This window comes from Ambystoma mexicanum, chromosome 10, assembly GCF_040938575.1.
Source record: "Ambystoma mexicanum isolate Mex_15411 chromosome 10, UKY_AmexF1_1, whole genome shotgun sequence".
NCBI lineage: Eukaryota > Metazoa > Chordata > Amphibia > Caudata > Ambystomatidae > Ambystoma > Ambystoma mexicanum.
The window spans coordinates 1292870004-1292884761 of record NC_090932.1 but is presented as its reverse complement, the minus strand read 5'-3'; the positions used below and the strand labels follow the sequence as shown (position 1 = coordinate 1292884761).

The 14758-nt window shown below is 51.1% G+C and overlaps 1 protein-coding gene across 1 annotated transcript in view; it reads left to right on the top strand.

Moving 5' to 3' along the window:
• LOC138492254 (acyl-CoA dehydrogenase family member 11-like) overlaps positions 1–14758 on the top strand; it is a 1439352-nt gene that overhangs the window by 743022 nt on the left and 681572 nt on the right. The gene's annotated exons all lie outside the window — the stretch shown is intronic.

Sequence of the window (14758 nt, the reverse complement as noted above, 5' to 3'; positions counted from 1 at the left end):
CAGGACGTAAGTGCCACTCTGAGTGTGTGTGCCACGTCCTCCTCAGCAGGCAATGATGCAGGCAATGATGCATTCCTCCTGACAGAGATATAATGTAGCATCACACACAAGGATTGTCTTCCCAACCGTCCCTGAACTGTCCATAAGTGCCCCTCCAGTACGGTGGAGGAACCAGAATCTTCCTTTCAAGAGTCCAAATGTGTTTTCTGTGCATACCCTGGTCCTTGGATGTGTCTCGCTATAGGCAATTTCTTGTGGCATCTCAGGATTCCTTATTGGGGTCATGAGCTATGTTATTTGTGGGTAGCCAGAGTCACCTACAAATCCAATGAAACTGTGTCACTTGCAAATAGGTAATGGTCGTACTTCCATGTCCTAAGAGGTGCATGCTTTTCACTTCCATGCAGTTATTTGATTACACTCTAGTGTAGTACTGCTTTAGTGTGTAGGGGGCATGACATGGGATGGGATGTTTGCAAGGCCATGTGAATCATGCCCCAGGATACATTGTGCTAGATGTGCATGGTTGATGCTTGCCCCCACTTCTTCCATGTTCACCTTTTGTGTGTAGATATCTAGAATCCAAGTGTACTGTCCTCTGTGGGTCTCAATGTAGTTGTATTTTATTTGTAATTTATAAAGCGATATAAAGCGCTTTAAACCATAGTGCATTACATAGAACCATAATTGGTACAATAAAATGAAATGCAAGTCACAACAAAAAGAATAATCAGTAATACATCAGATTGGAGAAGTTGAGTCTTTAAAGAAGTACAGAATTGAGAATATGATGTAATGGAGCAGAGAGAAAGTGGAAGAGCATTACATTGAAAGCTAACAAAGTAAAAGAACAAAAACGTGACTAAGTTCAAGGCAGACGAGGAACTAAGAGTAGAAATTGAGAATGAGTGGAGTGAAAAAGCAGGGCAGTAAAACAAAACAGAAGACAGGCGCAAGGCTGTAAAGAGATTTAAAGACTAGACAAAGAAAATTGAATTTAAGTTGAGAGCGAAATGAAAGCCAACCAAGAGCAGAAAGGGAGGAAGCAATAGAATTGCGAGGAGCAAGAAGATGCAGAAGACGAATATAAGCATTGAAAACAGACTGAAGAGGCACAAGACAAGAGACGGGAAGGCCAAAAAGAGAAGTAGAACAATAAAAAAAATGAATAAATAAGCGAAGAAATCAAAAGTTTAGTTGCATAAAAAGTAAAAAAAAAAAAGATGAGCTTTTAGAATATTTTACTGATGACGACAGGCGCATGAAGATACAGAAATGTATGCAGGCAGAGTGCTGCTCTGTAGAACCATGTGGTCATCTCTTGAACCTGGGAAACTTGTGCAACAGAGAATCACAGTGAGGTCAGTGTACATTGCGCATTGAGGGAATGGTACAGTTTCCTGTTTCAAAGAGACTTGGTTGCCACCAATGCCTCACACGTGCATTCCAGAGCTGTTCTATTACATTGGGGAACTGGGCAGTGGTGTAAAATCTGACCTTTGTGGCATGCACTTATGCAGGGGGCTGGGCACAGATGTGCTGTGCTAGTGCATATGTTTCAGTACTGTATCCAGCACTTGTCTAGGCACTTTTGAAAATGTTGGTTGTAACATGGCATGCATCATGCCAATGGTGTGCTGATATGTGCCTGTGGCACAGAAGTGCAGGACTGATGCAGCTTCAGCAGCGGTGGTATGGTTGTTCGTATATTGATGGTACTCTGTGTCATGCTGGATAAGGATGAGGAGGTCTGCAATGGTTTGGCGATTGACGTGATAACGTTATCAACTGTGCCTGTCCGTGTCCAGGGTGATGTTCTGACTCTGGGATAGATGCCATCCATACCACACGCCTCCTCCGCCTTGGACCTGGTGGGTTCCTTTGTTGCTGCTGGTGTACTATCCTCTGTAGGTCAATAAATAGGAGTCCCTGTCATAGTTGCCTACTGCTTTGAGCTGCATGTTGCATGGAAATGAGTTTGGGGAAGGTGTCCCTTACATACCCTGTTTGAGTCAGTTAGGTTCAACAGTGGCTTCATTTTCTTCTCCTGGATTCATTTACCTCCACCTGTTTGGTGCAGATAACTGTGTTTGGCAGAAATTACCACCCATTCTTTCGGGCATTAATTAAGCTGTATTTCCACTTTTAATGCAGTGGAATTACCGTTTTTATTTTTGCCGGAATTCGCGTTGGTGGAATTTTTGCTGTTTCAGCAGCAATTTCACCAGTGCTCATTTTGCTGTGGAATTAGAAGCAATTTTCTGGAACGCTTAATTCGGCAGAGCGGTAAAGGTGGCGCTCACAGTATTAGTGCCACTTCTCTAGCATGGGGTCTGGCATGGATTCACATGCTCATGAATATTCCCCGTCAGGCTGGGAATCCTCGGTAAAGAAAAAATAAGTTTCAGTTTAGTTTCTGAACTGTCTTTCTACTAATAACCATTAACTGGTCTCTGGGTCATACTGCCCCCCAGCCAATGACTGCCCTCTACCTAAGCCCCTCCTCTGCGCCATCTTCAGTCGCACGTGGAAGAAGACTGCGCGTTCTGTAATAACATGTCCGTCCGGACATTGAAGGACCGTCAGACTCTACTCACTAACTGGCTGGAGGGGAAGAGCCCAGCACCAGGTGAGAAGAAGTAGTCCGAGTGGCCTTCTAAGACCTTTGAGGGCACTCCGGCGACGGGGGCCCTACAAAAGGCAAAGCACTGCGAGTCTGCGGGCACCGGGAGCACCGTTGGTTCGGGCTCCTCGGCTGCCAGGCAGGGCGCAATGTCACCAATGCCATCATCCACAATGCCCTGGCTCAGGGAAAAGGAAGTCTGAGAACCCAGGTAAGCTTTGGAGAAGCCCCGGTCGATCCCGACAGAGAAAACCAAGGGGGGGGGAGTCGGTGACCCTCCCCCAAAGGTGAAGGCCCCACACGCGCCCAAGGTCGTGAAGGCCCTGATTCACCCGGCGAAGACCTCAATTGAAGGAGTCGTGGTGGCCCTGGCGAAGCCTGTGGAGGCTACCCCCGTGGAGACTACTTCCGGGCCTAGAGTTTCCCTGCCACCATGGAGGGAATCATCTTTTCAACCTATCGAAGACCCCGTGAAACCCTGGGACGAGAAAGAGGGGGGCACAGTAGCCATAACGGACACAGATACCACCTCCGAAGATGAGTTGGCTGGCATCAAAAAGATCCTGGACGAGAAGTTCGAGGAAGTCGGGTCCTACGGGAGGGATCCCGACGAGGCGGACGAAGAGAGCAATGGTGGGGCCGACGAGGAGCAGCGGGCCGCAGAGGAAACGGGTGCCCCAGCCATCACTCCCGTCACAACCGATGCCTATGCCACAGGACAACTAAGGAGCAATCTTTTTTTTTTAAACATTTTTTATTAATCAATTCAACCAAACAATACAAACCAAACGGGCAGTGCATATATCAACCGTTTCATTATACATTATTCACTTCTAGCCACTGCTTTCCTTATCCCACCCCCCCTTACGAGTCTATTACTTTACACATTCTGTTTCTGCATCCTGTGGTACGGTCTCTCCTTCTGTGAGTTCTGCCGGGTCTGGTATTGACCCAAACAGCTCGGCTATCAATGATTTCCAAGCCACCGGGGACTCAGTCTCCTTCCCCCCTGCATTACTCGTTTCTTGCCATACCATGGTTTCTGCCCCCGCTCATTTCTGCAGATCTCTCCACCACACTTCCACTCTTGGTTTGTGGCAAGTCTTCCACCCCATGGCAAATCTGCTTTTTACAAGCACATAAGCCAGGTCTTTCAGTTTACTCACATGCTTGAGCTTTTGTGATCTTGGGAACCCCCCCGAACAGACAGGCCCACACTGTGTCCACTACAATCTTGACCCCCTTTTTTCCCAGTTTCCCTTTTACTTCACTCCAGAAGCGTTCAATGACCGGACATGACCAAAACATGTGCACCATGCCCGTGTTTTCCTCATCACACTTGGGCATGCCTGCCGTCCTGCATTCTCAAACCTCGATATCCTCTGGGGTGTCATATACGCCCTGTGCGTGATATACAGTTGTATCTGTTTCAATCTTGCATTTCTAGATAGTGTCTTATGATACCCCTGCGGCCTGCGCCCGTTACCACATCCTGTCCTCCCTCTGGGCTCCTACTTCCGTTTCCCAATCTAGTCTCAACTGTGTGACCCTCTTCCCCACTTTGACCATCAACATCTCATATATTCTAGATATCTCCTGGCCCCTTTCCACTATGTCGTATATCATATCTATGGTGGCATCTGGTTCTTCCTCCAGCACAGGTTCGGACCATATTCTCTTAATTTCCTGCACCATTCTGTGATCTGTAATATACTGGCCTGCATGCAACCCAGTCTCTTTCCGCAGCCCCTCATAGGTAATGGTAGAACCCTCCCGCCAAATATCACCCATTGTTGCCAACCCAACCGGTTCCCAGTGGTTTCTGATTATCCTTCTTAGCTGTTCATCTGCCCCTGTTAATGCAACCAGCGTTACCTGCGGAGAGCATGGGGACGGGTTCTCCATCTGGCATGCCCTACGCCACACCTTCCACCCTAGTAGCATCATTTTAGGGCCTCCCTATCATTTACGCCTTGGGTACCCACATCATCTCTTTCAAATAAAATGGTGCACAATCGCGCCTAAACAGCCTGGAATCAGAGGTCTCTTCATCAGAGAGCCATTTGGCAACATATTGCAACTGGCTTACCACATAATAAACCTCATAATTGGGCAATGTTATCCCTCCTTTGTCGTAGAAATTCTGTAGCTTCCATAACGCCACTCTGTTCCGCGTGCCATGCCATAGGAAATCCCTGCACATGCTATTCAATTTGGTGAAGAACTTCTTAGGTATCAGGTATGGTATATTCCCAAAGTAGTGTAAGAGCCTAGGCAGGACCACCATCTTGTGCATTGCTCCTCGCCCCTTCATTGCCAAGGGCAGCTTTACCCAGAACTGCATGCATTTTTTATTTTTTTTGATGGCCACCTCTGTGTTGCACCTATGCTCCTCTTCCACTGTGTGATATGTCTATCCCTAAATACCGAAATGTGCTGACCGCCCATGGTACTTGTAATACGGGCAACCGCTCCGCCGAATCCCTTTATACCCCCCTAATGGGAACATGCTGGACTTCTGGGGGTTCACCGCTATACCGGACAACCTGGCATATCTCTCCATTACTTCTAAAATGTACTGGAGATTTTCTTCCAGGTGCCGCAAGTACAGCAGCATGTCGTCTGCGTATAGGGAGATCAGATGTCGCTCCCCTTTTGCCTCCATGCCTATGATGTCATATTGTTGTCTCAGGTATATTGCTAGAGGTTCGAGGACCAGTATGTAATGCATTAGGGACCACGGACATCCCTGACTGGTGCCCCTGCTAAGCTGCCACCTTCCCGATATCACTGAACCTGTTTTAACTCTAGCTAGTGGTTCGCTATATAGTATGTTTGCCCACCGTACATATCCAGGCCCCAACCCATAGCACTCCAGGGCCGCGAGCAGCCACAAGGCCTTTATTGCGTCCAAGGACACAATTGCCATTTCATCTTCATTTTCGCTGCCGCTCTCAATGATTCGTTGTAGTCGTCTATGGTTATTGGTGATGTTCCTGTTTGGGACATAACCCGTTTGATCATGGTGTATTAGTCTACCATTAACCCTCTTCAGTCCATTTGCTAAGACAAAAGTCAATATCTTGCTGTCTTGATTCAGCATCGACAAGGGTCTATAGGAACTGCAGCTGTGCCCAGGCTTATTAGGTTTGGGGAGCGGTATTATGATTGCTTCTCTCAGCGACTCTGGTAAGCTTCCCATCTCAAACGCTTCGTTTAACATTTCTAACAGTGGGGGAGGACCTCTTCCACGTATACTTTATAAAACTCACTTGGGAGTCCATCTGCCCCCGGGGTTTTGCTAGTAGGCAACTGCCTCACCACCTCCCCCAATTCTTCTAGGGTAATTGGTGCATCTAGCTCCTCTTTCTCTTCCTCACTTATCTTTGGCAATCCTATGTCCTCCAGCGTTTCTCTTATCGTAGCACGACTACCCTTACCATCGTCTCCATATATTAACTTATAATAGTCTGCAAATTCTTGATTAACTCCCTCTTGGGTGTCTACTACGCTACCGTCTTCCCTCACTATGGTGCGGATTGTGACTCTGGGGGTCTCGCTCTTATATAACCATGCCAAGAGTCTCCCAGGTTTATCACCTCCCGCATGCTGTCTCTCTACATATTTTTTATAGTTGAGGTTACACAATCTATCCCAATATTCCACGCATTTTTGCTGTAACATGAGTATCAGTTCTAACTTCTCAACTGTCCCATATTCGCCTCTTAAAGCCTCTTATAGTTTCACCTCCGTCTCCTGTAGATCGGCTAGAATACCACCTTGTAGACCTTTAGATTTTGCTATGGCTACTCCCCTCATCACAACTTTGAAGGCCTCCCACAGTGTTCCTGCCGAGTCCACACTACCAGTATTCGTCTCAAAATAATTTACAATCTCCTCCCTCACGTCCTCCCTAAAAAAGGGGTCTTTCAGTGCTTCTGCTCGTAGGCGCCATGTCGGAATCCTTGCTCTCGGGGGGGCAGTATTGCCATCCGAGAATCAGGGGTGAGTGGTCCGAATGGACCCTAGCTTTATATTCTATTTGTGTGATCTCTGCTATTACTTCAGGTGTAGTAAAGGCATAGTCCAACCTCGTGAATAATTGCTGTGGAGCAGAATAATGTGAATATTGCCTCTCTTGGGGGTGTCTCGATCTCCATGCATCCTCTAGGCGAAAGTCACTCAGCAATGTCTGTAGTGCTTTGAGGGCAGGGGCAGGTCTATCCATCTTCCCATCCGATCTATCTACCCTTGGGTGCAGTACGCAGTTGAAGTTCCCTCCCCAGATCACTGCGGCCCCCCCCCACACACGTGCTCAGATTAGTACACAATGTTCTGATGTACGCCGCTGTGTTCTGATTCGGGGCATACGTATTTACTATGATTATCTCCCTATTTTCCACCAGTCCCCTCAATATAACCATCCTCCCATCCGCCTCAGCTACCACTTGCAATCGCTGGAATGGGACATGCGGCGCCACCCAAATAAGCACACCCTTGGCATAAGCGGAGTATGATGAGCCCACCAACTCTCCCCTCCACTTCCCAGTAATCGTATCCATTCTCTCCCACGTCAGGTGAGTTTCTTGCAGCAATGCAATATCTATTTTTTGTCTATGCAGGTACTACATAACGTTATTTCTCTTTAAATAACTATTGAGCCCTCTTACGATCCATGTAACTATTTTAAGGTCCCCCATGGCTTATTCGATTTCCATTCCTCCTCCCACAGGTGCAGTCTAACTTTAAGTTCCATTCCCGTCTATATAGGCTCGTTCCCCAGTATAAACTCCCCTCAACCAAAAACACCCCAAACTCCCCATTCCCCCCTCCCATCCTCAACATCCCCCCCTTTAACTGTTGCCCAGCTCGATCCCTGGATCTCAGGCACCCCCGCATCTAGCTCTTTCCGGCTCTCGCCTGTACTCGAAGCTCCGCGGGGTGAGGTCTCACTAGTGGCTAACCTACTGCAATTACAACTAATGTTCGGGGGGGGGGTGAGTGCTTTCGCCCTGCCGCTCCTGTTTTGCATCAGTTCAACCACACATTGCTGCACAATTTGCGTATGTATACGCGCTACTATATTCCAGTTCCTTAAATTCGTTAGTCAATGGTATCCTAGCCAAATATCAACCCTACTCAGTTGCTCCCCTTAATCTTTATCATAGGCGCTACTGGGGTGCTTGCTTTGCACCATATCAATATACACACAGTATCCCAATCACTTATCTTGTTCCTTTTGAGACTGCTCTGTATCTCGTTCTGGGAAGCCCTGCGGGTCCAGCCATGTCATTGCTTCTTCTGGAGTCTCAAAAAAGTACATTTTACTCTTGTGCAGCACCTTCAATTTCGCGGGGTACAGAAGTATGTATTTTATACCAGCCATGCGTAGCCTCCTTTTGATCACCACATAGCTGTACCGTTGCCTCTGGACCAGCATTGTGTAGTCAGGATACGCCGTAATGGTGCTTGAAGCCCTTTCAATCGTTCCCCCTTTACGAAAGTATTCCAATATCTTCTCGCGATCTTTATAGTTCAGTATTTTTGTGATTATCGCCCGGGGAGGAGCCCCAGGCTTCGGCTTCCTCATAAGGGCTCTGTGTGCACGTTCCACTGCAAATCCTTGCGAGAGTTTTTCGGCCCCTATTTCTTGTAGAAGTAGGTTCTCAACCTAGTCTGTCGGGTCTTGTCCTTCCTCCCCTTCCGGCAGGCCGACCACGCAGATGTTATTCCTTCTTGCTCTCCCTTCCGCTTCCTCTGCCCAGTTCTCTAGGTTAGCTAGCTGTTGCTTCAGCACGTGAACCTCCTTTGTGTTGTGATGCTAGTGTCCGTGTTGATTTGCACCGCACTCTCCAGGCTGCTCGTTCTCTCTGCCAACGCCCTAACATCTTGCCTTAGCAGGGTGACTACTATGCCTACTGCGTCTATTTTAGCCTCCAGTGAAGTGCGCAGGTCTGACATCGCTGTTCCCCATGAGTCTCTCCGCTCCGTAATGGCCGCTAATATTTGGTAATTGTCAGTACCTACGGTGCTCTCCACTGGTGCTGTCAAGCCTTTGGGCGCTATGGCCGCAGGAGATTGTTGTGTTTTGGCAAATGCCTCCATTGTGGATTGTTTGTTGTTGTTCTTGCTTACGGCTCCTCGCCCTGTCATCTTGCGGCCTCAGTTATGCGCCCAAGGTTGCTTAGTCTCAGGTGTGTTAATCCTGCTCCTCTGAGTTGATACGTCACCAGTGCATCTCTCTGGGTCTGGGGCAATTATCCCAGATGGGCCCCAGCGTAGACTTGTGTTTGCTGTGTTAGTCCTAGAGTGAGTTGTGTCCTCCCACGTTTCAAATTGTCATATTGCGACTTAGAGGCTACGCTTTCCGTTATGATCACCTGTCTACCAAGCTCTTTGCATGGTGCAAACCACTGTCTGCATCCTTAGCAGTCCCTCTTACATCCACATCTGCTAGAATTCACCATGCATATCGTGCCTCTAAGTGGTGGCATCCACATTTTACCCCTTTGACTCCACAAGGGTCATCCGCTCATCCCCAACCCCTCAGAGAATCCACTGCTCCCAATGCTATATTTCACCTTTTTACTCGGTGCAGAAAAGCACCTTTTTTTTTTTTTTACAGCCAGTCCAGTGGTCTTTTATTGTGTCCTCCGGTAGCCGTTGCTACCAGGTGCTCATTTCCATCATTACCAGCCGCTATTATGCTCCATAAGCCGCCGCCGTTTGCATCTGCTGCCCATGCTGCTGAGACTCCATATTTTGTTTCAGATCGGCTCACACGCTCCACTGTCTCCCGCGCGGCCGTCCCGAACTGCCACATCCAGTTCAGGCATCAACTGTTGACATTGCGTCGAGTGCCTGCAACAATGTTTCCTTTGGTCCTGGTGCACGACTCTTATTTTCTGCACAACGGAGGCGCTCCGTCTGCGCCCAGCAGCATCAGATCCGTGCAGCCCGCTCCTCCGATTGATCTCTTGGGGGAGCCCCACCCGTGCAACACTGTATCTTCATTTCGCCGCCCTATCAGCTGTTCCATACGGACTGCAATCGAGCAGGCAAACGCTCTGTCGGGTGCCCCGTCTGGAGCGAGCTTTTCGTTTCATTGTGTATTATCAGGCTCTGTGACTCTGACGGCCGGGGGTCCCGATTCCTTTGTCGTCCGCCATTTTGTGGGACTGCACGCCCACCGAGTCGCGCACAGAAACACCAATATCTCGGGCACGCTCAATCCAATTAATCTGCAAATTGCTACGGTCATGGGGCACACCTTCTGACATCTTATCTTATCGTTTCAGGAACTCTTAGTCCCATTTAGGTGCGTTGACACAGATCGACGTCGGATCACCAGGAGCTGCTGCACAGGAGCACGTCCTACTCTTTGGCTAGTTAGCCACGCCCCTCAACTCAGGAGCAATCTTGATGGCTATCCAGACCCTGTGTACGGAGATGAGGACAAGGTTGCCCTTACCCCCAGCGGACGATCCAGCGGCGCCTGGACGGTCGAAGAGCCCACCGAACAAGCAGAGGAGAATCCATCCTCCCCCCTCCTTTCCAGCCTTCACCTCCATCCCCTCCACCGAGGGATGAGACAGGAACAGAGACTGCGACGACAGTGGTGACGGCGGGACGGATCTCCCATCATCCCCTGCCCGGTCCTCTCCCTCCCTCCCTGACGAAATTGGCTCCTTTCACGCCATGATCGCCAGGGCATCAGAGCTTTTACAGCTTTGCCTCGAAGAGCAGAAGGAGGGTTTCCTCTACCAACGATGGGAGGCCAAGAGGAAGACCGTCCTCTCAGTCCCGATACTGGACGACATCTGGGAGGAAGGACTGTCACTGCTGAAGAACCCATCCACGGCTCCTGCGCAGACGGACCCGTACGAGAAGTAGTTACGGGTCCTAGACTCTGCCCGTATGTGCCTCGGAGCACAGCCGTCCCCGGATTCAGTGGTCTCCGCAGCGGCCAAGAAGAAATCGGCAGGGGCGACGGCATCAATTTCCACTTCCCCACCAGACGGCAAGGGGAAGAAGCTGGACGCCATGGGACGAGTCATCTCGTTGGCCACGACGACCATCAAAACGGCCAACGCCCTCGCGAGCGTGGCACGCTACGACAGGGAGCTGTGGTTCAAGATCGTCCTCCCCTCCTGGATTTCCTGCCAGACAAGAGGGCGGAAGCCCTTGAAATCCTACAGGAAGGCGAGGTGGCTTCGGACAACACCATCACGGTGGCCACGGACATCACTGACACCGGCTTTCTCCAGAAGGCCACCTACTTCCATCAGGATGTACAGACCAGAGTACTGGACATGGCCTTCGACGGGAACAACCTGTTCGACAAGGCAGTGGACGAGTCACTGCAGGCCGTCAAGGCGGACACCAAGATGGCCCGGGCCTTGAGTTCTCTTCACCGACGGCCGTCATTTCGGACCTCCGGAGGCAAGTCTCAAGGTGCCTTCAAAGGATTCGGTGGCGGTTCCACGTCGTACCGCCAGGCGGCCCGCTCATCGCAGGAAGCCTACAGAGGCCACAGCAAGGCCGGAGGACATTGTCCTCGTCGCCAAGGCGGCAAGGCCTTGGCGAAGCAAGACTGAACCGGCCGTGACGTCAGGCCCCCACCCGAGAACCCCGGTGGGAGGCCGGCTGGCGAATTTCATGGGAGTCCATCTCCACCGACCGTTGGGTGCTGGATGCTCTGGCCCACGGGCACACTCTGGAATTCCGAGGAAAGTGGCCCCATCTACCACTTGTGGCCAGGAACGAAAACCACGTACCACAGCTGCTTCTAGAGGTACGAGCAATGCTGAAAAAGGGCGCGATAGAGCTTGTCGCAAAGAGACTCCGGGGCTCCAGAGTATACTCACAGTACTTCCTCGTCTGAAAGAAGACCGGCGGCTGGCAGCCCATCCTGGACCTCCGCCGCCTCAACAAATACATCAAGTCCCCGAAGTTCTGGATGGTCAACCTTCAGCACGTGCTGGGACAGCTGGTGGAAGGCGACTTCCTGTCATCACTGGACTTGGAGGATGCCTTCTTCCACATCCCCATACACAAAGGACATCGAAAGTCGTACGATTCGTGGTCCAAGGGGCGACGCTACCAGTTCAAGGCTCTGCCCTTTGGGTTGAAGTCTGCGCCAAGGGTCTTCACCAAGTGCCTGGCACCGGTGGCGGCGCGGCTGCGCCAGCAGGGGATCCACCTATACCCCTACCTGGAGGATTGGCTCATCCGAGCAAAGTCAAGGAAACTCGCCGTCTATCACACAGCGAAGACGGTCCGCCTGCTCACGGAGCTGGGATTCTCGGTCAACTTCACGAAACCCCACTTGGTACCGTCCCAAGATGCCCTGTTCCTGGGAGCCAGACTCGACACAGTGGCGCGGTTGGCTTCACCGTTGGAGGAAAGGACGAAGGCCATCCTGGGCAAGGTACATAGTCTGTTGACCATGGAGGTGGCCAGGGTTAGGTCCATCACATCCCTGCTCGGCATGATGTCATCGTGCACCTACCTCGTGCGTCTATGCAGGTTGCGACCACTGCAGGAGTTCCTCGACGCCCGTTGGATGCAAGCGGTGGGCAGCTTCGAAGACAAGATCTCCCTCAACGAGACGTTCCGTCAAGCAATCCGGTAATGGGGCACGCGCGCACACCTCGCGGCGGGCACCTACTTCCAGACCCCAGCGCATCAGGAGACGGTGACGACGGACGCCTCCCTGGAGGGATGGGGAGCGCACACCGGAGATCTCCAAGCAAGAGGCCTGTGGCTCCCAGAGGAGAGGTCCCTACACATCAACGTCCTGGAGCTCCGAGCCGTGTTCTGGGACTCAGGTCTTTCCTTCCGTCCCTCAGGGGCAAAGTGGTATGGATCTTCACCGACAACACCACCACTATGTTCTACATCCGGAAGCAGGGGGGGCACCAGATCCCCAGCCCTGTCCAAGGAAGCGCAGGATCTGTGGCACTGGGTCGTCGCCCAGGGGATGTTCCTGGTGACTTCATCTGGCAATAGTGACACAAGTGGGAGCTACAGCAAGACAAAGTGGATCTCCTATTCCGACCATGGGGCAGTCCCCAGATCGACCTGTTCGTGACATCGGCTAACGCCAAATGCCGTAGGTTCGCCAGCAGGTTTCCCCAGGCGGCGAGCATGGGCGATGCATTCTCTTTCCCCTGGCAAGGCCTGTTCCTGTACACGTTCCCACCGTTGCTGTTGCTTCTGCGACTCACCAATGAGCTCAGATGGTCCCGGTGCAGGATGATCGTCGTCGCACCGGCGTGGCCGAGGCAGATATGGTTCCTGGACCTTCTGGACTTGTCAGCGTCCCCCCCAGTCAAACTGCTGACGGACGCGGGTCTTCTCACCAGGGAAGGAGGCGCCATCCTACATCATGACCCGGGATCACTGAACCTGCAGGCCTGGCTCCTGCAGCACTAGAGTTTGGAGGCTACGATATCCCGGCGGACTGCAAGGAGGTACTTGCAAAGGCCAGGGCGTCCTCGACTCTGAAGTGCTATGGACATAAGTGGAAGAGGTCCTCTGTCTGGTGCCGTGCACAGAAGATCAACCCTCTACGGATTCTGGCCCCTCAAGTGCTGCCGTACTTGCTGTCACTAGCCAAGGTGGGCCTGGCGCATGCCTCCATCAAGATCCACCTGGCGGCTAGCTTCTGCTACACCAGAACTCTGGGGCGGTCATCGCTGTGGTCTCACCGCCTGGTGAAGGAGTTCATGAAAGGACTGTTCCGCTCTTTCCCGCCTTTGAAGGCTCCAGCCCAGCGTGGTGCTGACCAGGCTCATGGGTCCCCCATTCGAGCCCCTACACTTGGCACCGCTGAAGTTCCTATCGTGGAAGACAGCTTTTCTTGTGGCCATCACCTCTGCACGACAAGTGGGAGATATCCAGGCCCTCTCCTGTAAACCTCCGTACCTGACTTTTCACGAGACTAGGGTAGTGCTGAGGACGCACCCCTCCTTCATGACCAAGGTGCCGTCGGACTTCCACCTCAACGAGCTCTTGGTGTTACCGGTTTTCTTCCCGTCGCCGACTGAGAGGACTTTGCACTCGTTGAATGTGGCTAGAGCGCTGAAGTTCTACATGGACCGCGCGAAGAGCCTTCGGAAGACAGTGTGAACTTTGGACCTGTGTACCAAGGGAAGGCCCTCTCGAAGGCTTCCATTTGCAGATGGCTCTCCGGCTGCATCATGCACTCAATGGTTGGCAAACCGACCGTTGCCTGCCCATCTGAGAGCCCATTCACCCAGAGCGGTTGATGCTACCACGGCATTCCTGTCTGATGTGCCCCTTCTGGACATCTGCAGGGCTGCTACGTGGAGGTCGACACGCACCTTCACGAGATTCTACTCCGTCGACCGGGATTCCAGGGAGGAGTCCAGAGTTGGCCAGGCAGTGCTGCGCAACCTATTCACTTGAAGGTGAGCCTGGTGAGGAGGTAAGAGATGCTTAATGTTGAGTTGTTGAAATGCTGACTGTTGAGCCTTGCCACCTCCTGTGGTTGTGCATGTGTGTACTGCTATGTATTCTTGTATTCATGAGCATGTGAATCCAGGCAAGACCCCATGCTGGAGAAAGAACATGTTACTTACCTGTAACTGTTGTTCTCCTGCATGGGTCTGGCATGGATTCACATGCGAACCCTTCCTCCAACCCCTCTGCGGCTCTTCTCTTGGTCCTACTGCCACTTTACGTGCTACCATATCTGAAGATGGCTGCCAGAGGAGGGGCTTACGTAGAGGGCAGTCATTGGCTGGGGGCAGTATGACCCAGCGACCAGTGATTGGTTATTAGGAGAAAGACAGTTCAGAAACTAAACTGATTTTTTTCTTTACCGAGGATTCCCACCCTGACTGGGAATATTCATGAGCATGTGAATCCATGCCAGAGCAATGCTGGAGAACAACAGTTACAGGTAAGTAATTTGTTTCTTTTTCCACTTACCGCCGTACTCTTAATGAGGCCCCCTACTGTAGCATTGAAAATTGAGGTGAAGTGTGTTGATTATTTTTCATCATTGGCATTGGAATTTCATGGAGGCATAACTTGTTTATCTTTAAACTGATTTAATAATTTCTATTTTTTTAATAAATAGAGCTTCTGTGTAAGCCTGTGTATGTC